Source organism: Anolis sagrei, chromosome 4, assembly GCF_037176765.1.
Source record: "Anolis sagrei isolate rAnoSag1 chromosome 4, rAnoSag1.mat, whole genome shotgun sequence".
Classification (NCBI taxonomy): Eukaryota; Metazoa; Chordata; class Lepidosauria; order Squamata; family Dactyloidae; genus Anolis; species Anolis sagrei.
Genome location: NC_090024.1, coordinates 151,680,531 through 151,702,347, shown reverse-complemented (window position 1 = coordinate 151,702,347; position 21,817 = coordinate 151,680,531). Strand labels below are relative to the sequence as shown.

General features: G+C 39.5%; 1 protein-coding gene across 4 annotated transcripts in view; it reads left to right on the top strand.

The window, feature by feature from the left end:
* LRRC8D (leucine rich repeat containing 8 VRAC subunit D) overlaps positions 1 to 21,817 on the top strand; it is a 108,765-nt gene that overhangs the window by 69,540 nt on the left and 17,408 nt on the right. Inside the window, exon 1 of one of the 4 annotated variants that reach the window (XM_060773896.2) lies at positions 18,923 to 19,040. The exons of the other annotated variants lie outside the window; for them this stretch is intronic. The gene's annotated coding sequence lies outside the window, so the exon portion shown is untranslated. Of the gene's footprint in view, positions 1 to 18,922; positions 19,041 to 21,817 lie in introns of those variants that run through there. 4 annotated transcript variants of the gene reach the window in all.

Sequence of the window (21,817 nt, the reverse complement as noted above, 5' to 3'; positions counted from 1 at the left end):
TTTTTCCAAGCCGACCAGTCACCATAAGGCAAAAATGTCTTGAAGGCACACAACAACAAATTATTATTGTTGCATTTACTGTTATTTCAGAGTTAAACATATGTTTAAAATAAAACGCTGTAGCAGTTTTATGAGATCTTCAAATAAAACCCAATATTTTTATATCTGTAATGTGAACATCAGATATTAAAAGTATGGCCATCGTATCTAGCCTTTTATCCTGTCCTTGCTTGCTTTGTTTGAAGTTCATTTATGTTCATTTTTGCTGTATGTGCATGGCCTACTTCAGGTTTTTTCAAGGTTAGCACTATCTTGTATTTGTTACGCAAGAATATTGGTGTTTAGTAATATACTTTGTTCTGTAAGCATTTAGCAATATGGACAGTTCTTTAAGTGCTGAGGTCTGTAGGTATCATTTTGCAAGGAGTTAACGTCTGTAGGTTTTCTGTAAATATCAGTGTCTAAACTCCAAACTAATTTACATATCAAAATTGGATCGTGTTTAACTATTTGTAAAATTGTACTTAATAGTCTTTGGTATAGAATTATGTTACATCCCACATTTTAACAGAGCATTCTCTGTTTTTTTCCCCTTCTTCTTGTGAAAAAAATCATGAGTACAGCCAGTCGTGACTTTAATAATTGAACATTAACACTTGTTAGTTTCTATGGCAAAAGTAGATTTGTTAAAGGTCATCCTCACATCTTTCTCTTCTATTCTTGCTGGATTTTTTAAATGGTGGAAGCTCCCATGTTGCCCAGTTACTCAGAAATGCCATTTTCTCTAGAAATCTCAGAAATTCAAATAAGTTTGGCATTAATAGGCCGTTAATGGCATGTTTCTGACATTTTGAATGACATCGCACATGCTTCATGTCATAGAATTATGAAAAAGGGGACTGTTTTGAATCCTCACCTTCAGTTTATTCCTGAAACTATAGTTTTATTGGCAGATGGAAGTCATATTTGAAGATTTTGATGGAAATCTAGACGGTCAGAAATCTCACCTTTTGCTTTTAGGAGAAACACTGCATATTTATTTGCTGCAACAGAAAATCGTCCTTGTAGCCTTGCCTTCAGAAGCAGTCAAGGGCTATTTCACTTTGGAATAAAGGATCTTTGATATTCAGTAGCAAAAGTTGTATTTGGCTTCACAGCATGTCTTTATATATTTATTCAAAGGTTTTCTCAAGAAAAGGGCAAATACATGAAAGAGACTGGCCGGTCAACTGATCTGCAGCTCATGTATTCCAGTTTTCAAAGTCCTAATTATAAGCAAGTCATACTATATTCTAGGCAATGTTTTATCCCAGAGCACTAAAGCTATGTTTCCTCGGGTGTTAAAAAAAAATGCTGGCACATATTTTTGGTACAGCTATGTAATGGTTCTAAATGTGGCTATAAATGTTGCATACACAGAATTCAAGGTTGAGTCATTAATTTATTCCTAGCATTGTATTTATTTATTTATTGTGTCAGAAGAAAGTTGAGGGTACAGTTAAAATGCATTTAAAAACACAAAGTTAAAAAAACTTGACATTATACTAAATGTCCTTTGACCAGAAGCTGGCCACTTGGAGTGCCTCTGGTGTCACTATGAGGAGACCCTCCAGTGTGCATGTGGCAGGGCTCAGGTTGTACTTGTAGTAGGTGGTCTTTGGTTCGCTCTTCTCCATACTCACATGTCCTGGACTTCACTTTTTTTTTTGTGATGCCAGAGCCTTTTCATTGTCTTCCAGGTTGCCCAATCTTCTGTATAAGATGCTGATTATTTATTAAAACTTTGGATTCCAAAATCAAATTGAAATTTGAAAATGACAGTTTTATTGTGTCATGTTAAATCTAAGGAAAAAGTAGGTTTTGTTTAAATGTAGTTACTCTATTGTTTTGGAATTACGAATTTTTCGGCAGACTGTTTATGTTCTCAAATTCTTTAAAGCGTGCTGTTTGCCGGTGTGGTCCTATTTCCTCTTCCTTTATAGCTTTGATACCTTTGATCAGAGGAAAAAGTTAGTTGCATTGTGCCAAATTGTAGGGTTTCTTTTGTTGATCTTCAGTGTTGAGAAACTGCAAACACTTTCCCCTTGAGTTGAATAAACCCATGACAGCATAGTTTAAAGAGACAAAAGACCAAAGTGTCTTTAAAAATGAATTTACTCTTTCCACACTTCTGACTTCGTACTGTAGGACAAAAGAAGCACAGCAATTACTTTTCACTTAGCCTTTGCTTTAAATCACAGATAAAAAGGAAATGTTGTTAAGATGTGGGAGGCATAGCCTTGCATGACTGTGTGTGTTCGGCCCATCATTTTGCCGACTATAAAGGGCTCCTTTCTAGTTCAGCTGAACTTTGCCATTCCTGAAGGCCAGCCATGAGCAAGGCTCCTTAAATTTTGCAACTAAAAGAAAATAATTATGTATGAGCCTGGTTTTCGCCATGAACTCTGTTTACTCCTTTTATAATTTCTTAGATGAAATTACAATATCATATGAAGCTCTTTTACTTTTGCTCCTGCTGAAGTTTTACGGTCATGCAGAGGATTGATAAAAAGCAGAAAATCAATACATTCCATCTCTCCCTCCCTCCCTCCCTCTCTCTCTCTCTCTCTCTCTCTCTCTCTGTGCGTGTGAATGTTTGGTGCTTCAGATATACAGATCGCAGGTGCTATAAAAAGAAAGCAGGAATCTCAGCAGGCAAAACATTACTATGTCAACAGGGAACGAATTACTATGATAAGTGCTTAGGGAAGACGGAGGATGTTTTGAAGTGCCTAGCACATGGATCCCTCTGATATCTGCAAACCATGCTATTCCTGATTGCTGTTAGGGCAAATGATGCTCTAAACGGCGGTCGATAACAGCACATATGTCACCATCCATAATGTTTGCTCTAGCACCAAACTCATGGCAAAATAAAACTCCCCTAGTTCACTTCATGTGTGACAGTATAAATGCTTTTCCTTACACACAGGTTCGGTTTGTGTGGACCATGCATCACACACGGAAAGTGGTTTTAGTTGTCACTGAAGGACATTCGTTTTCTTTTTAACCCTTCTTTTTAAAAAAGATGCTGTCCAAGGTACTGAGGGACATAAAATTAATAGAGGGCTTTTACATTTGCCAGAGAGAAAAGTATCTGCTTCAACAGCAACATTTTTGTGAGATAAGTTGCTGAGAATGCAATTTGCAAATCATGGGTCTTTCTGCCCAACCCTCAAGGTATAAAAGAGTTGGCTGGTTGAATTGTTCCTTCCATAAAAGAAAGATGTGTTTGTTTGTATCTGAAATGGATAGCAGCATTATTGAACAAAAACATCCTACTCTGGTGGAGGCTGACACCTTTATTTAAACATTTATAGGTTGTCCCATACGCTGGTTAATCTTACAGTCGGCAGTAAAATACAGCCATAACAACAGCAGAAAATGCAGTAGCCAAAAAAAGTCTTTAACAAGCAGACTGAAGGATAACTTTTATCTAGAGCTATGGCTATGTTGAACTCCATGGTTTCGCACTGATGTTGCATTGGGGGTTGTGTGGTGGTGGTAGTGTAGAGGGGTGGATGTGTTGTTTTGTGGTGTGTGTGAGGGAAGGCATGTAATTTCTTTGTGCAAAATTATTCTGTTCTATTCTAGTTGGTTGCCTTTTATTTATCTGCCACTAATCTTGCCGAGTCAGAAAGATAAAAGGCTACCAACTGCAAAACAAGAGGGTGCATAATGAGAGTACACCAGTTGAGTAATGCTGACCTTTTATTAATCTTGTTGAAGAGAGAGCCAACATGTTGAAGTTGTTTGAGTGTTGGATTGCGATGTGGAGATCAGAGTTCACCCCCCCCCCCCCAACTTGGCCATGGACAGTGGGATGACCCTGAGAAGATATGTCTTCCCAGCCTCAGAAATCCCTATGATAGATTATCTTTAGGGTTGCCATAAGTCGGAAACAACTTGAAGGCACATTACTACAGCAACAACATTTTCCAAGAAGTGTTGGGAAGCAATACTGTGTTGAAAATACAAGAAATTACACAAACAAAATCCAAGTCTTTTTTTTACTTTGTTTTTGTGTCTCCAGTACTGATCTTGTTTCTTGAGTGAGCCCTCTGTTTAGTGTTTAGCTCAACATTCCTAATGTTAAAATCTTATCTTCAATTATAACTTAACAGGAAAGATTGATATATAAGGAACACTATGTAAGGGGCTGTATAAACTAGTATGCATACTATTCTTGCAAGTTAGCTGTGTGCCTCCTGCACCAGCGATCTCTTTTGGACTTTGAAAGAAAGTAATGTTCTAATGAGAGCTTTGTAAAATGCAATTAGCTTCCATCTGTGCTGCTAATATTGTCAATAAAATTTTGGAGCTGTTTTATATTACAGGACTGTTGTAGTAGGAGCCAAATACACTTAATGGTAGTAGAGATATTAGTAGAATTTTGTATTTGTGTATTTGTATAATTCATAAACCTACTTCTTTCCAGGCAACACAACTGTTTCAAGATTTACTGTCCTGAGGAGTTCAGACTTAAAGTAATCTAACTGAACAAAATGTTATAACTTGTGAAAGGAATATAAATCAATCACTATGGGATGGCACCTCTCATCATTCTGAGACAGTATGACTAATGATCATGGTGGTTTGATTATTTATTTATCGTGTCAGAAGTGAGTTGAGGGTACATTTAACATGTATTTACAAACACAAAGTTTTAAAACTTGGCATTATGCTAAATGCCTTTTGACCAGAAGCTGGCCACTTGGGAGTGCCTCTGGTGTCGCTGTGAGAAGGTCCTCCATTGTGCATGTGGCAGGGCTCAGTTTGCATTGTAGTAGGTGGTCTGCGGTTGGCTCTTCTCCACTCTCGCATGTCGTGGACTCCTCTTTGTAGCCCCATTTCTTAAGGATGGGTCTGCATCTTGTGGTGCCAGAGTACAGCCTGTTCCTTCCAGGTTGCCCAGTCTTCTGTGATGATGATGATAGGAATTGTAGTCCTATGTATCTTGAGGCCATCAGGGAAGAGAATTTACTTTTTGTTGCTTCTACAAATTTCCACATTGGTCCCCTTATTCTTTTTAACTAAATCAATACATTTTCAGAACCCTGAGAATCTATTCTGTAAAACAAATAGTTTCAGTATTAGAATGCTTTGTCCTCTGATGCACTCCATGCATTTTCAATAAATGACACATGGATTCAATTTTAAAAGCTAGAAACTGGAATGCTTATGGTAATGAGTGGAAGGAGACAAATCAGATTTTAAAATAAGTACTTGAAACAGGAAGAAGGAAAAATCAGTAAGCAAACAAGTCATGCTACTATTTTTTCCAAACTTTAGATAAGATCACAGTATAACATCTCCACAGAAATCACTGACTAATACTACAAGATTGCTCTTTGCAATAAATATCTTCTTTGAAGATTGTGTCCAATAGCCCACAAGGACTACTGTGCTTCCAGTATTTTTTCAAGCACTAAATGATCACAAGGGGTGCGGGAAGGTCATCAGAAACTGACCTCAATTCCTTTGGAAGAAAACCTTGTTTACTTGGATTGTTGTGCTCACGTTGTTTAGAAATTTATCCTCTATCCTGTAGTCATGTCTTTTATCGTTTTTTTTTTGTTTCCAACCTTGTACATTTGGTAGCCTTTATCCTCTTTTATTGAAAGTAAAGATTAGTAAGGTCTAAGGGTTTAAGAAAACTTAGCAAGCTTGGAACAGCTATGGAGAGCTATATCACTTGTGGTTCTGCATCTGTTCTTTACAGTTGGAGTGCGGGGTGTAGCCAGATGCCTTTTTCCAGCACTGTCTTCTTGCATTGAACTCTTTATACAAAACGATGTTCTTGCTGTTGTTGACAGGATCACTTACCCGGAGATGAAACAGAGATGAGTCACGACTCCAGCAGCCCTTGGTCCTGCTGCACCCTGCGATTAACCTCTTGACTTGTTTATATGATCGGGGCTTAATGTGATTTCAGGTCTTTCTCTCTGAATAAATAACACTTGGAAGCATTTGTAGTGTGTGCAATATAGTCCTGATGTGGTCAGAGAATAGGAAGTCTGGAATTTCATGTGTGGAGAACAGAGGAAGGAAAAGTTCTGGTGCAGCAAGAGATGGATTAGCCTTTTGCTTTATTAATAACCTCATGCTGTTTAGTTAAAGCTTTAATTTCAGCATCTTAGAGATGATTCAATTAAATCTATAATAGAAACAAAAACCTGGAAAATACCTTTCTTGGAATCTTCCTTTCACTCTGTCTCTTGCATCCTGCATTTCAGCCTACAACCAACCTCAGGGTACATCTACACTGTGGAATGAATGCACTTTTATAATACTTTAAATGTCATGGCTCAGTACTATGGAATCATGGGAAGTTGTAGTTTAGTAAGGCACCAGCACTCTTTTGTAGAGAAGGCTAAAGACTTTATAAAGCTACAACTCGTATGATTCCATAACACTGAGCCATGATAGGTAGTGTGGGATCTACAGTACATTAATTCTACAGTGTAGATATAGGCTACTAAGAATGGCTGCTATGCTGAAATATAGAAGATATGCTATGTCGTGGATGGATGTTGTCTTCTGGTCTTTATATGACCCCTGTACTCTTAGCAGGGTAGGTTTTTTTAAACTCTTTATTATTCTCTCATTCCGCTCTTTTGTGCAATTTAAGGGAGGAGTGGGTATTTCTTTCATCGTCTTGTTACTATTTCAGCTTTTTACACGGAGCCCCCAGTGGTGTAATGGGTTAAACCCTTGTGCCAGCAGAACTGAAGACCGACAGGTCAGAGGTTCGAATCCAGGGAGAGCGTGGATGAGCTCTGTCTGTCAGCTCCAGCTCCCCATGCAGGGACATGACAGAAGCCTCCCACAAAGATAGTAAAACATCAAAACATCCGGGCATCCTCTGGGCAACGTCCTTGCAGACGGCCAGTTTTCTCACACCAGAAGTTACTTGCAGTTTCTCAGGTCGCTCCTGACACGGAAAAAAATTATTTTATTTTATCACATCTTGTTTTATGTATGATGCCATTTGTATGTTCGTTGTCCTGCATAGCATATTTGTTGTCCTATTTACCATACTTAGAATTATCTTTCCCTGGCCCCTTGTCTTTTCACAGTTCATTCTTTCCTCTGTCCTGCTGCACATTTTAGCACTTTCCCCCCAAGATAACTCTCCTATTCATTCCTTTGTTTTTGTTGCCCTGTCATCTTCTGGCTTCTGTTCATTTTCTTATTGAACTGCCAGCACTGCCTCCTATTTGTTTTGTTTCTTTCAGCAATCTTCGTGTTCTTTGGTCTTTGTCCAAGACTACTTCCTCCTCTCTTGAAACAAAAATATCATCAGCACTTGCCACAGCTCTCTTATCTGGTGTTCTGGTTATTCAAGCAGGGAATAAAACCCTTTCTCCCAAAAGGTTATCTGGGACTGATCGTTTGTGACTTTTACTGTTAGCTGCTTTGGGTCTCTTTTGTAGAGAGCAGGATACAAATAAAAAAAATTAATGGAATAATAATTACCTTCCCAAGGCTACCCAGTGAGTTTCCACAACCAAAATGAAAACCAAAACCTGATCTCTAGCGATGTAACTCATTGCTCAGACCACTAGACCAGTGTTTCTCAACTTTCCTAATTCTGCTACCCCTTAATACAGTGTCTCATGTTGTGATGATCCCAACCATAAAATTATTTTTGTTGCTAACTCAACTGTAATTTTGCTACTATCATAAACTGTAATGTAAATTTAGGATATGCAGGCTATATTTTCACCCCCTTGGACCAAATTTGGCAGAAATACCAAATATGCCCAGATTTGAAGACTGGTGGGGTTAGAGTGGGGAATTAATTTTGTTGTTTGGGAGTTGTAGTTATGGATTTATAGTTCACCTACCATCAAACAGCACTCTGAACTCCACCAACGATGGAATTGAACCAAACTTGGCACGCAGAACTCCCATGATCAACAGAAAATACTGGAAGGGTTTGATGGGCATTGACCCTCAGTTTTGGAGTGGACTCAAACAATGGGCACTATGGACTCAAACAATGATAGATCTGGACCAAACTTGGCACAAATACTCAATATACCCAGATGAGAACACTGGTGGAGTTTGGGGAAAATAGACATGACATTTGGGAGTTGTAGTTGCTGGGATTTATAGTTCACCTACAATCAAAGAGCATTCTGAATCCCACCAACAGTGGAATTGGACCAAACTTCCCACACAGAACCCCCATGCCTTGAAGGGACTCATTGGTGTGAGACTGCCTCCACCCTCGCACGCTCTCCCTTACCCGCACATGTGCACCACACTGCCATGTGCCAAGCACGCCTGCTCTTCTCTCCTTGCTTGGAGTCTCAGAAACAGCCCTCCCCTTGGCTGAGAGGATGACTGAGAGGCCAGCCAATCACAGTGGAAGAAGGCTTTTGGTGGGAGGATTCGCCATCTGTTTCCAAAAAGGAATTCAAGGACAGGTGGAGATATCTCCTCTGCTAAAGGGTTTCCTAAGACCATCAGAAATATATGTTTTCTGATGGTCTTTGGCAACCCCTCAGAAACCCCCTTGCAACCCCCACAGGCTGAGAAATGCTGAGCTAGACCATTGTGCACAAATGTTTGCTTTCCATGACACTCCAAAGCTCTCCAAAACCCAAAATAAAAAAGAATGCTAAAATTAGCCAAAATGACATCCTGAAGTAAAGTCATTTCTGGCATTCCCAAATGGCCTGCTGGGGAAAAATGCACAGGATGGAAAAATTGTTCCCACCCCCTGCCCAGTAGCCAATAGAGTTGGGAGCCAATAATGGCTCCCAACCTTTGGTCCTCCAGTTGTTTTGGACTTCAACTCCCAGAAATCCCAGCCAGCTTACCAGCTGTTAGAAATTATGGAAGCTGAAGTCCAAAACACCTAGAGGACCAAAGGTTGAGAAGCAGTGCAATAGAGTGTGTCCGCATGTGTGAATTTCTACAGAAATTTGCTGAAAAACCATGATGTGGATTTTATGCTCCTTCAGAAAGTGCTGAGCTGTAAAAAAAATTTTCCTAAAGTTTGGATTCACCTCTTTGTAAATTGTGAAATGCAAGTTTTAGATTGTGTTATGGTCTTGTATATCAGGCCTTCCAGGAACATGGTGTTCTGTGGAGTAAAAACTAGGTGCGGAAAATTTTCAGTTGTCATGTTTACTGTTCTACAGTGTAAACATGAAAATAAGCATTAAAGTAAAACAATAGACAGAACTCTTCTTCTTATCAGTAATTGAATGGATGAACAGGTTATGTAGCATAGCTCCTGTTATCTCTAGCATAGACAGCAATGGATCCAGAGATTTTATTTGACCCTGCAAAGCACTCGAGAGATGTGAAAAAGACTATGTGATAGGAAATTCCCATAGATTCTCCATGCTTCGGTGTCATAATAATGATGTTTGAACTGTTATAGAGAAACTAGTATTTATCCAGGTCAACTGTATATCTGAAAATGAAAGAAAACACTTCACGCTGAGCACTAATTTATTTATCTATTTTATTTATTTAAAACTTTTGTATCCCAATCTTCTCTACCTCCGTAGAGAAGGATTCAATGTTATCATTACAATTTAAAACATCGTACTTCAACAATAAATTAAAATACATATAGGCTAAAATACATAAAAGCCAATTCGTCAAGATAAAATCATGTCCCACTCAGTCCGCATATGTGGGCGATAACTTTAGTCAATTGCCAGTCTCCGCCATCATTCTGGGAATGCCTCGTTCCATAGCCAGGATTTCACTAGCTTACTGAAGGTCAGGAGAGAGGGGGCAGATCTGATCTCAATTGGGAGAGAGTTCCATAGCTGAAGGGCCACCACAGAAAAGGCCCTGTCTCTTGTCCCTACCAGACGCGATTGCGAGGGTGGTGGGACCGAGAGCAAGGCCCCTCCAGAAGATCTTAACAGCCTTGAGATACATTACAGACTGAAATCTGAGGTTGCAAATGTGAATCATACATGATACACCTATATAAAACAATTAAGGTTCAGATAACTCTGGGAGCATCTACATTGTTGAATGAATGCAGTTTGCCACCATTTTAACTGACATGTCTCAATGCTAGGGCATCATGGGTTGTGTACAAGCAGTCCCTGAGTTGCATACATACAAATTACATATGACTCATAGTTAAGAATGGGGGTGAGAGAACAGGAAGTGAGAAAAATCTGTCCCTTGGAAAGGAAATTCACTCCTGAAAGTGTTACCATGGGGAAAAGGTGTCTCTGCTGAAGCTTTTTCACCAATCCTTGTTTCCACACAATCAGTTGGTCTTCTCTAGGTGGGACCAACCAGTAGGATTCTAATCTTGGAGTCTATTCAAGACCTGTTTTATAGGCCCAGCTCCAGGGTTTGGGGAGTCATAAATAAGTTATGTCTACTTATTATATGCGAACTCTTCAGCATCTTCAGTGCCAGAAGGCAGAATGAAGCAATTATTTCCTCATTGCACATGTATGTTCGTGTTCGGGTTTAATGGACTGTTCATAGCTTCTTCCTCATTATTTTTTTAAAGCATAACTACTGATCTGCAAAGCTCCATTAAAACCCAAAATTTAGGACAGGGGTGGGCAAAGGTGTCCAGGTCAAGTGGCAAGTTTTTGCCCCTATGCCATGTCATGCTGGTGGGCATCACTGGCGCATTTTTAATAAATTGAAGTGGTGATGATAATGATGATGGTAATAACAACATCAACAACTTTATTTGTATCTCATCCCATCCCCCCGCTGGGGACTCGGAATGGCTCACAACAAAAATGGCAGCCGTTCGATGCCAGCATACATAATAAATAACTGAGTAATATTACAAACAATAACAAATCAGTAAAACCATAAACAAACAATTCGTACAAAATATTAAAATCCAAGTTGATGAGTTAAAACACATATACATATTTAAAGCCATTTCATTTCACAGGAAGCCAGGTGGTTACTATTCCTCATAAACCTGGGTGCATAGGTGTGTTTTTAATAATTTCCTAAAAGAGGGGAGTATGGGGGCCAGTCTAATATCTTTTGGGGGGAAATCCAGAGGAGGGAGTGATTGCAAAAAAGGTCTCTCGTCCTTGCCAACCAAGTTTGAGATGGAGGCGGGACTGAGAAGAGGATCTCATCTGATAAACGTCGTGATCAGGCAGGTTTGTATAAGGTGAAGTGGAAGCTTAGGTAATCTGGATCTGAACCGTTAAGGACTTTAAAAGTAAGGACCAGCACTTTGTGTCTAGCCCAGAAGCATAACGGCAGCCAGTGGAGCTGACGCAACATGGAAGTGGGTGTCTCAGTGAGCGAAGTCCTAGTTAGTAATCTGTCTGCTGATCTCTGAACCAGTGGAAGCTTCCGAGGTATCTTCAAAGGCAGCCTCACGTAGAGTGATGTGACCTTCCTTCCAGTTTGGGTGATAATGGACCTTTTTTATTTTGCCTTGGGGTAGAACAGGGGTTCTCAAACTTTTTAAACAGAGGGCCAGGTCACAGTCCCTCAAACTGTTGGAGGGCCGCACTATAATTTTTTTTAAAAAAAAACCATGAATGAATACCTATACACACTGCACATATCTTATTTGTAGTGCAAAAAACACTTAAAACAATACAGTAATTAAAATGAAGAACAATTTTAACAAATATACACTCATCATTTCAGTGGGAAATGTGGGCCTGCTTTTGGCTGATGAGATAGGGCTGTTGTTGTTGTTGTTGTTGTTGTTGTTGTTGTGTGCTTTGAAATTGTTTTAGACTTAGGTTGACCCTGAGTGAGGGCTGGGTAAATGACCTTGGAGGGCCATATCTGGCCCTTGGGCCTTAGTTTGAGGGCTCCTGGGGTAGAAGATTAAAAGAGACTATTTTGTGTGTGATTTTTGGATAAGACATTGCTATCCTTTCAAGTTTTGGGGCGCCATGAGATTATTTCACATGTCTGCCACACTTTCATCATTTAGATGAGAGGTTCCCAATCTTTGGGCCTCCAGGTATTTTGCTTCCAACTCCCAGAAATCCAAGCCATCTTACCAGCTGTTAGGAACTGTGAGAAAAGTCCAAAATACCTGGAGGGCCAAAGGTTGGGAACCACTGATTTAGATGCATATTCATCTCATATTCATACTCATGTCTGCACAATGCTGTATTTGTAGAGAGTTTTATATGTAAAAAATCCTTGGATTTGTCTGCATTTTAAAAGCCAGTGGGTATTTTGTTTTGTCTTATCCATAGAAGGGGCTAAATCTTCATGAAAACATAAGTTCTTATGCACAAGACCACAGAATTGGTTAAGCAACAGCTTTTATGGTGTATTCAAAACTTGCTTGCAGGAACACGTTTTAGGGAGAAACACCATAGTAAGAGAAATTGTTGCCAGGAGAAGCAAACATGCTGCCTGAGAGCTTATTATTGGCTTGATTATGTACCTGAGCTCAGCTTTGGCTCTAGGATTTGGTCACTGCCTTTATGCTTCTCATGTATTTATGAGTATTGATGCACTATAATAACAAGGGTGATAAAAATTTAAGGGAGTATAGTGGAGCCAGTTAAAGGCCTCTAAAGACATTTGTTTTAAGACCTGAAGACAAGTAAATAGGGTATAAAATTGGATTTAGTGCTGCAGTGAATGAAGCTAATAGTAGAATGAGATAAGGTCAGACTTCTTACTTTCCTGTGTCTGTATTTTCAACAAGTAAAACATTTAAAACTGTGAAAGGGAAGTTCAAAGGTGTTTTTCTCTTCCCAAAATAGAATGACTTGTTTTGGGATGAAAAATCATCATATTTTTACCCCATGATGAGCGGCGATGTTAAAGGCAATGCAATGGCAACATACATTAACCTATTGATGATTTTCCACAGAGTAAATTTATTATCCTGCTCGTAGCTTCACTTAAGTTTAGAAAGACTATTCGGGTTTTTGCATTTGGTTGTAAAAATATGGAGTGCTGTTAATTGGCAACCGAAGCCATTCTAAACCTCTGTCTGCATTCATTCAATGCTTTCAGTACTTTTTATGTTTGAAGGCAGCCTTGTGGAAGCTTTTGGTCTGCTGCTCTTGTTTGTGTCTACTCTGGACACTGCAGAAGTGATTGGACACAAAATGTGGGAGAGACTGTTCTGTCTCAAATTTGTTTTCGCTGACTGAGCTAATAAATCCTTAATGTGTGGCTATCTGCATTGGCTTCCTAGCATGCGCTGACTGACCATTAGCTATGGCTGAACTAGAACACTTCATTATTCATTTAAAACTTGAAGGCTAAGCACCTCTGGTCAAGAAATGGAAAGTGAATGCACTCAGCTTCAGCTGTGGTTTTACTCATCTAAAATGGATGAACGTGCTTGCTCTGAGTCCAAAATTATGAATTTTACAGAATGTTAAAGTACATCATTTGTTGTTATTGTATTAGTATTGTTCCAATATACTGTATATATTCATATATAAGTCAACCTCATGTATGAGGGCAGGTTTGAAGGCTGCAATTATGAATTTCGATATGACCTGTGGATAATTTGAGGATCATACTGCAGAGAAGATAAAATGTCGTCACCACTTCCGAGGCCAGCCACCTTTGGTCACTGGTGCCTTCAGAAAGTCCAGAAGAAGCACCATGGTTGAGGGAGTGGAGGAGGAAAAACTAAGTTCTTGCTTTTCTCCACTCCACTCAAAGAAAGTGAGGTTTCTTTTTTTGGATAAATGGCGAACTGTTTTATTGTTTATTTACAATTGTTTATAATGTATACAAAAGTGTATTTTATGCTTTGTTATTTGTTGTTCTGCACCAAATGGTGCTTGTTGGTTGCTGTCCTGAGTCCCTCTTCGGAGGTGAGAAGGATGGGATAGAAATGCTCCTAATAAATAAATAAATACGTTGACCCATGGATATGTCAACCCAGGTTTTTGGGGACAATTCTTTGACTATAATTTCTAGACCTATACCTGAGTATATATGGTAGTCAAAATATAAAAAAAGAGTGCGCGGCCACTATTTAGATCAGTGGTACTTAAACTATGGGGCCTAGATCTTTATTTATTTTATTTTATTTCCGCTCCTTTTGCACCGCCTGCCATTTCTTCCCTGTTGCTGACCATGGCATATGTTCTGTATCAGAAAATAGAGCTGATGTGGTCTGTCCAATGCAATTTTCTGAATCATCACCTTAAACCGAATCTAAAGTTGACAAAAACTGATTTGTAACCCTTTTGATACTAATGTTGGAGAGTGTTCACTGGTCAAAATGGTCCCTGGTCAAAAAAAAAAATAAAGTTTGGGAACCACTGCTTTAGATACACCAACTGTATACATGTTGCGCAACATATATTGGAAGAAAGAAGTTGCACAAAGAGAGATGGCTGATCTTGTACTTACATAGAGATAAGTCAAATTAATTTAAGAAATAAAGAGAAGAGGAACTGGAAAGCAGCAGACTTGCCATTTACATTAATGGATATTTCATAAACAGGTTTTTAAATTAGAACATTCTGAAATAGGTGGCCAATTACTTTTCAGAGGTTTCTGTCACTTGCCTTCTTTTACACAAAGGTGTTTATTAGGTGTTATTTCTAACCTTTTGGCTACCTATTGTTGGATTGTCAAGAGTTACTTGACATTTTACGCAAAAGAAAAATTAGGTGAAATAAGACCAGGTAACCAAGGAAATGACACTTCTTTCTCTGTGTTACTATTTGTACTACTCTGTTATAGGCAAGAGGGATTGCAGCATGTTTCCTTTTAGCCTTTGCTTCAGTGTTGTTTTAGCATTTTTCAAGGTAGTGGGCCGCAGGGGATCGGCTCTTGGCAATGTGTGTGTCAGCAGCACAATCTGGAGATAAAGTCGCAGTCCCTTAAACAAATACAATAAATAGGTTGCAATTTATTATTTATAGCAAAGCACTGCTACTGAGAATAAAATGTACTTTTGTGGAGCTCAATTATCTCGCTCATTCTCCTATTTTAGGGGCAAGGTGTAATCCTACCTCAAACCTTCACAAAGGGATGTGACCTCAAGCTACTACGAGTAGCAGCTTTGTGCTCAGGTTCTTCCTCAAGACAGACATATCCTGCTTTAGACAAAGGCAATGCAGAAAATGACACAGATTGTGTATGAGCAGAAACAGATGGAGTGTGAACTGGAATAAAGATGCATTCCTTCATGCTCATTTACCTGGGAACATGTTCCAGAATAAATTAAACTGATGCTTGAATGGAAAGAAAAAGATTGGCGTTCTGAAGAATTAGCAAACCCCTTTTATCAAATTAACTGTCCTGTATTCAGACACAATGCTGAGGCCCTTTCAGAAGTAGGCACATTGGAAGCCAACCCTCTGCTTGTTTGTTCCCTTATGGGTCTAAATCGAATTGTTACTCTTACTTGGAATTACAGTCTTCACTTTAAGAGATCCCTCTGATTCTGGGATCGTCTCTAGTTAGGTCTAACATTTGGATTTAGTCAATTACCTTTATATTCAACCTTTTCAGTCTTGAGTTCAAGGAGGCATACATAGTTCTTTGTGTTGTATTCTGAGAACAACCCTGGGTTAGATTGTAAGATAATGAATAACCTAAGGTCACACAGGGAGCTGCATGGTCAAGACACCTTTTCCCGAGTGTTAATTTCACACTGTGACTAATCCAAGGAGACTATTATTTGGTCCTGAAGATATCTTGTGTTGCAACTCCCATAATGCCTTACTATTGGCCATGTTAGGTGGGCTTACTAGAAGTGGACATTTGGACATCTGGTAAACCATGAGTTCCTACCTTTGTCTCTAACCATGACCCAGATTAAACTAATTCAGGAGCAATGTGAAGGTTGATACCAGATAATTTCATTTTAGAGCTTTCTTTGTGTACCATCTCTCTTTCCTGCACACATTGTAGTGATCAGATCAGATCCTGCAAAGCATTTCTAACTCTTCCACTCTGTTCTGTTTTCTACCTCACAGTCCTTGTAGTTTTGTGTTTAGGAAACAGCAAATAGTGGTGCTGTGCGTGTTGCAGGAAGCATAAAGGGCTGTATTGGGACTGGGGAAAGTCTCAGACAGACTACTATAGTCCCTGAACTCTCATTGTTTAACTTTCTCAACTTTCTTTATGTGTTTTGAAACCATCCCTATGTCCAAATGCAGAATTGCTTCAAGCAGACTTTTTCAACCTGATTTCTTCCAGATGTGTTGAGTACAACCTCAGTATCCCTAGCCAATTCTGCCTGGTGTGCGGAGTTGCACCCACATAATGCCTGATTAAAACAAGTTGGTTTTGTTCCCAACCTTTGGGCCTCCAGGTGTTTGGGACTTCATCTCCCACAGTTTCTAACAGCTGGTAAGCTGGCTGGGATTTCTGGGAGTTGAAGTCCAAAACATTCGGAAGCCCAAAGGTTGGGAACTACTACAATGGATCCATTCTTCTGTATTGTTACTTTTGGATGTACATGAATTCGTATCTTCATCATATTTATCTTATCACCATGATAAGATTAACATAATGTATGCCAGTGGTTCTCAACCTGGCGTCCCCAGATCTTTTTGGCCTACAACTCCCAGAAATCCCAGCCAGTTTACCAGCTGTTAGGATTTCTGGGAGTTGAAGGCCAAAAACATCTGGGGACCCACAGGTTGAGAACCACTGCATGCCATTTATTTCATTCAAGGTTTTTATTTTTAAGAGAAACTAGAGTTTTATCTCCGGGTGGAAATGGAGCACAAATCTGTGTCTTTAAGTGTGTTTGATCCCTTGTAAAGCACACTGTGGCCCCATGAACTAATTTGGAAAATGGCAAAGAGCGTGACAGGAGGCAAATGGTCTTTGGTATATGTAAGAGGAATGCAAAATGATGGCTTACTTCCAGAACATTAGATAGCATTAGGAGCCTGACTTCTAATCATTTGTTTAGATTTGAATGTTCCATCTAAAATCAACATGACTAATTCTCAGATTTGTTGATGCTCCGTTGCATTGAACTGATTGAATTCAGCTGATGCTCCCTATTCTCCATCTAGTACTAACATTCTAAAATCAGGCTGCAATTGTTAGTCTTGCTGCATTATATCTTCTTATAAAGATATATTCCAATTGTATTCCATATTTCCCAAAGGAGGGGCTCAAGGCCCTTCCACACAGCCCTATATTCCAGAATATCAAGGCAGAAAATCCCACAATATCTGCTTTGAACTGGGTTATCTAAGTCCACACTCAGATAATGTGGGATTTTCTGCTTTGATATTCTGAGATATAGGGCTGTGTGGAAGGCCCATCAGAGTTATAATATGATGAACTTTTCTCACCTTGCACAACATTTTGGTTGTTGGGTTGCTGTGAGTTTTCTGGGCTGTATGGCCATGTTCCAGAAGCATTATTTCCTGACGTTTCACCCACATCTATGGTAGGCATCCTCAGAGCTTTTGAAGAAGTCTGCCATAGATGTGGGCAAAACGTCAGGAGAAAATGCTTCTGGAACATGGCCATACAGCCCGGAAAACTCACAGCAACCCAGTGATTCCAACCACGAAAGCCTTTGACAACACATGTTGGTTGTTGTTTTGTTGACTTCGACTTGCGGAGATCCTATGTAGGAGATGCTTCCAACTCAGCCTGTCATCAGCAGCCATGCAAGGTTCAGGGCTGTGGCTTCTTTGATGGAATCTTTACATCTGTAACATGGTACCTTTTCCTCCAATGTTCATGCCTCCTTCCTCTAAGTCCAATCCTGATTTATGTACGATGTGTTCAACTTACAAGTTAAGCAGATGAGGCAATAAAATAGTCCCTCTTTGCCTCCTTACCAATTAGAAATAATTCAATTTCTCTATATTCCAGCCTGATGGTAGCCTCTTATCTTGAGTACAGATTGCACGTTCTTCTAATTTGTGGCTCACCCATTTCTTTAACATGAGTTAGGTTATATTAAGATCATACTGTGATTTGGCCAAGGCCACTGTGGGCATGATTGGTGAACAGGAATTTGAATATGGATTTTTCACATCGAATCACAGAATGCTTCCAAAGAAGGGTTTGATTTGTATTGTCGAAGGCTTTCATGGCCGGAATCACTGGGTTGCTGTAAGTTTTTCAGACTGTATGGCCATGTTCCAGAAGCATTCTCTCCTGATGTTTCACCTGCATCTATAGACCTCACAACCTCTGAGGATGCCTGCCATAGATGCAGGGGAAACGTCAGGAGATAATGCTTCTGGAACATGGTAATACAGTCCGAAAAATTTACAGCAACGCAAGGGTTTGACTATATAGTTGTCCTCTCTAAACTTTGGGCAGGAAGGGGGTTTCTAACTTTCTCTTTTTGCACATCCTTCTTTCTGCTTTTTCCATCAAGAAAAGAGGAAATAGCCAGTGTCTTTTGATTGGTAGAGCTAGGAAAGATCTATCTGAAAGTACCCAGGACTCTGTTGCATAAAACAGACTCACCTGTGGTTTTCCTGCTTGTTATGATGTAACTAGAACCAGATCCTTTTCAGAGCCCCTTTTTTTCTTGCAGCTGTTCAAATAAAAGTCTCTGCTTTCCTAAGTGACATTATAACTTAGGGTCACTCAGTTGAGCATAGCATTTATCCTGCCTACTTGCATACCAATTCACCCTCTAGGACAATTTATAAACTGCACTTTGGAGCCTGTGTGAGTTAGTAATGGGTGATTAATTAATGATCAGCTATGGAAGTTGGTGCCTTTTGGACCTGGCACTCATGCATTGCCTTTCTCATAGGTTTAGAAAAGCTCTTGGTGATTGTCAGTAGCTGAACAAATCCCGCATCTTCTATGTGTTTCTCTTCTTGATCTTCTAAAACCTGCAAAATGTTAGCTGCACTGATATATTTGTAATATGACCAGTACTGTTTGCTTAATGTCGCTAGACCTCAAGCACTTGGAAAGAAACCCTTTCCAACTTGAATACTTGACTTCAAAAAACAAACCCCAAGGCATTCCAAGGAATCACTATGCAACACTGCACATGAAGAGCTTGAAGGCTCCCTTTTGGGATGATTTCTGTGGAGCCGTGTGCTAAAGACAACGTGACCAAATTGGTAAGCCGCTGTATGACTATTCAGGAAAGCTATGTAAACATACTTCAAGTAGTAACTGATATTGCTAATCATAGACCTGCATATATTGTTTCATGTGGGAGAGGTAGCTGTGACAATACAGAGAAACATGAAGCTTGCTTTCCGTTGAATCAATCATTTGAGAACTGCTTTGGTCACAGAGTTTGGAAAAGTTACTTTTCGTACTTCAAGGAGCCATTCTAAGCTGGGTTATTCTGGAAGTTGCCATTCAAAAAGTAATGTTTAAAGCTCTGTTTGGTCAGTAGCATTGCAGAACCAGTTCTTCATATTCCTCTGTTCTTCCCTCTAAGCTCTTGGGAAGTAAAGATGGGTTGGAATTGTTTGTTTTGGGTTAAAGTGTTTTTCCATTCTTGAGACTGGAGACAATCCCAAATATTAATAAAAAGAAGTAATATGTAGGGTGTTGTTTTTTTAAGAAAAACATTTTATTAAAAGTCAAGAGTTGTTAATCTGGAAATAATGAGTTTCATTTAAATAATCTCCTTAAGGGAATCTGAGTCATTGGTTTGATATTCTTGAGCTTGGAGATATTTTCAGCTGAGATTTATTTCAGTTTTCAAGAGTTTCTTTGAATCCCAACTGCACCTGTTTAAGAAAAAAAGTGTCAATCTTTGTTCTCTTTCTCTTTTTAAAGTTCTGAACTGAAAGAGAAAAGATGATAGGCCTTCTTGGGAAAGGAGTTTGATAATCTTCTTGGGATATTTACAGATAAATTCATGACACCTAAACTAAGTGGTGCTTACAAAACACCTGAAAAATATATTTTTATAGGCAATTAAGTAATGGGACAGTCATCTCAAGAGGTTTCATTCCAGGTATGTATGCAAGTTGCTCATTATGCAAGCCTTGGTGTTATGTTGAACATATGGAACATAACAGTTCTAAAAACAGAGAGGCCTTGAATTGCCGGTATCCTTCCTAGTCACTAGTATTATACACAGACTGTCCTGACTGGTGTCTTATCAGCCATGTAGACTGACAGCATTCCTCAGAAGAAATTTAGCTCAAGAGCCATTAATTACTATTACCTTAAATTGATTGAATAAAGGAATCTTACTTTCAAAGTAAGTACTGCACAATTAAACAGAAAATGGCACTTTCAAATCAGGAACAGGAAAAAAAATCCAGGTTTTGTTACATAGTGAGGCTCAGCAGTATAAGGAGTACTTTCCTATGTATCATGCCACTTGCAAGACAACATTGGCACACAAAATATTTATCCATTACATTAATCTCTTACATTTCCTCCAAGGAGCAGAATGTGGTCCTCTTCCTAGTTTTGGCCCTCACAACAAATCTATGAGTAATCTTGGACTAAAAAGTAGTAACTGAATCAAAGTCATACCGGATTGACTGGGAAGCAGTATTGTCAGTCATAGTCCAGCCACTCTATTCACTACCCCATGCTCCATAGACATGGCTCACCTAGTGAAATATGAGTCATGGAGTGAAAAGAGGCAGAATACTATTCGGCCAAAGGAATGTATACAAAAGAAATTGAAAGGTCAAACAGACAGATCAGATTTAATTTCTGTTTTAAAAAATCAAGAGATATTCCTTGGAGCAAAGATAGGAGGGATGGGGCAAGCCAAAGGAACCAAGCCTGAACATTCTCTGAGAGCATATGTGGTGATTATATATTTGTCCAGATGTATCTCTCCTTGGTATCCCACAGCAGCTGTCTAATCAGGTGATACACTGAAAAGAAAATTCATATTTATCCAGTTAGCAGTAAATAATGATACCTGGGAAAACAATGTCAAAGAGCGCATTTGCACTTAACAGAAAAGGGCCGTAGAGGAGCACCTTGGCATCCAAATTCCACATGGAGCTTATTTGGGGTAACAAAAGGCAAGGCCATCTTAACACAGCCTTGATCCAGATTAACCAATGTTCAAGGATATTATAGATTCTGGCACAGAATTCCAAGTATCCCACAACTTCTGTATCCCATGTAAGCAATTGGGCCAGTTCTGCTTCCAGACAGGCCCTTTATCCCAGGATCTGATCCCAGGTTTTCTGTTTATCCCAAATTATCTGGCAATGAGGACTCATATAATCCAGTTTAATGCAGAAAATCTGGGATCAGATCTTGGGATGTAGGGCCTGTCTGGAAGGGCCCTGAAATGGAACCAGCTCCAGCTGTTTACTCTGCCACCCCATTTTTCCCGGGCTTGAGCACCAAAAGGGAAAAAAGAAGGGAGAGAAGAGTGGTGCCCTTCATGTCATCCTGGCCAATGTCACTGAAAGTGACAGCTGACCAGCAGGACTCATACCATGCCTGGAGGCTGCTGTGACATGGAGAACGAGAGGAGAGAAGATGGCCATCTGGAGGTGCCGAACCAGGTTCGGCTCTGCTGGGCGATTGGGACTCCCTCCCACCTCTGCAGTGATTGAGGGGCCCGTCCCAGGATAACAGGTCAATGTAAATCAATCCAAAGATAGGCAGTATAGATTTGAGTTAAGAACTGAACCCATTGACTAAAATGTAGGCCACATTTTTATAATTAAAGCATGGCAAGAGAATGCATAACTCTTGACAGATAGGAAAGCACAGTGCGAACACCTACTTCCCTCCCTTTGTGCAAGACAGCTTTAATTCTGTGGCTAGTTGGTGTGAGATGAAAGTTAAATGGCCTTGTATTTGGGGGCTGTATATTTATGAAAAAACCTACATACCCTAATGCAGGCATGGGAAAACTTTGGTCCTCTAAGTGTTTTGGACTTCAACTCCCAGA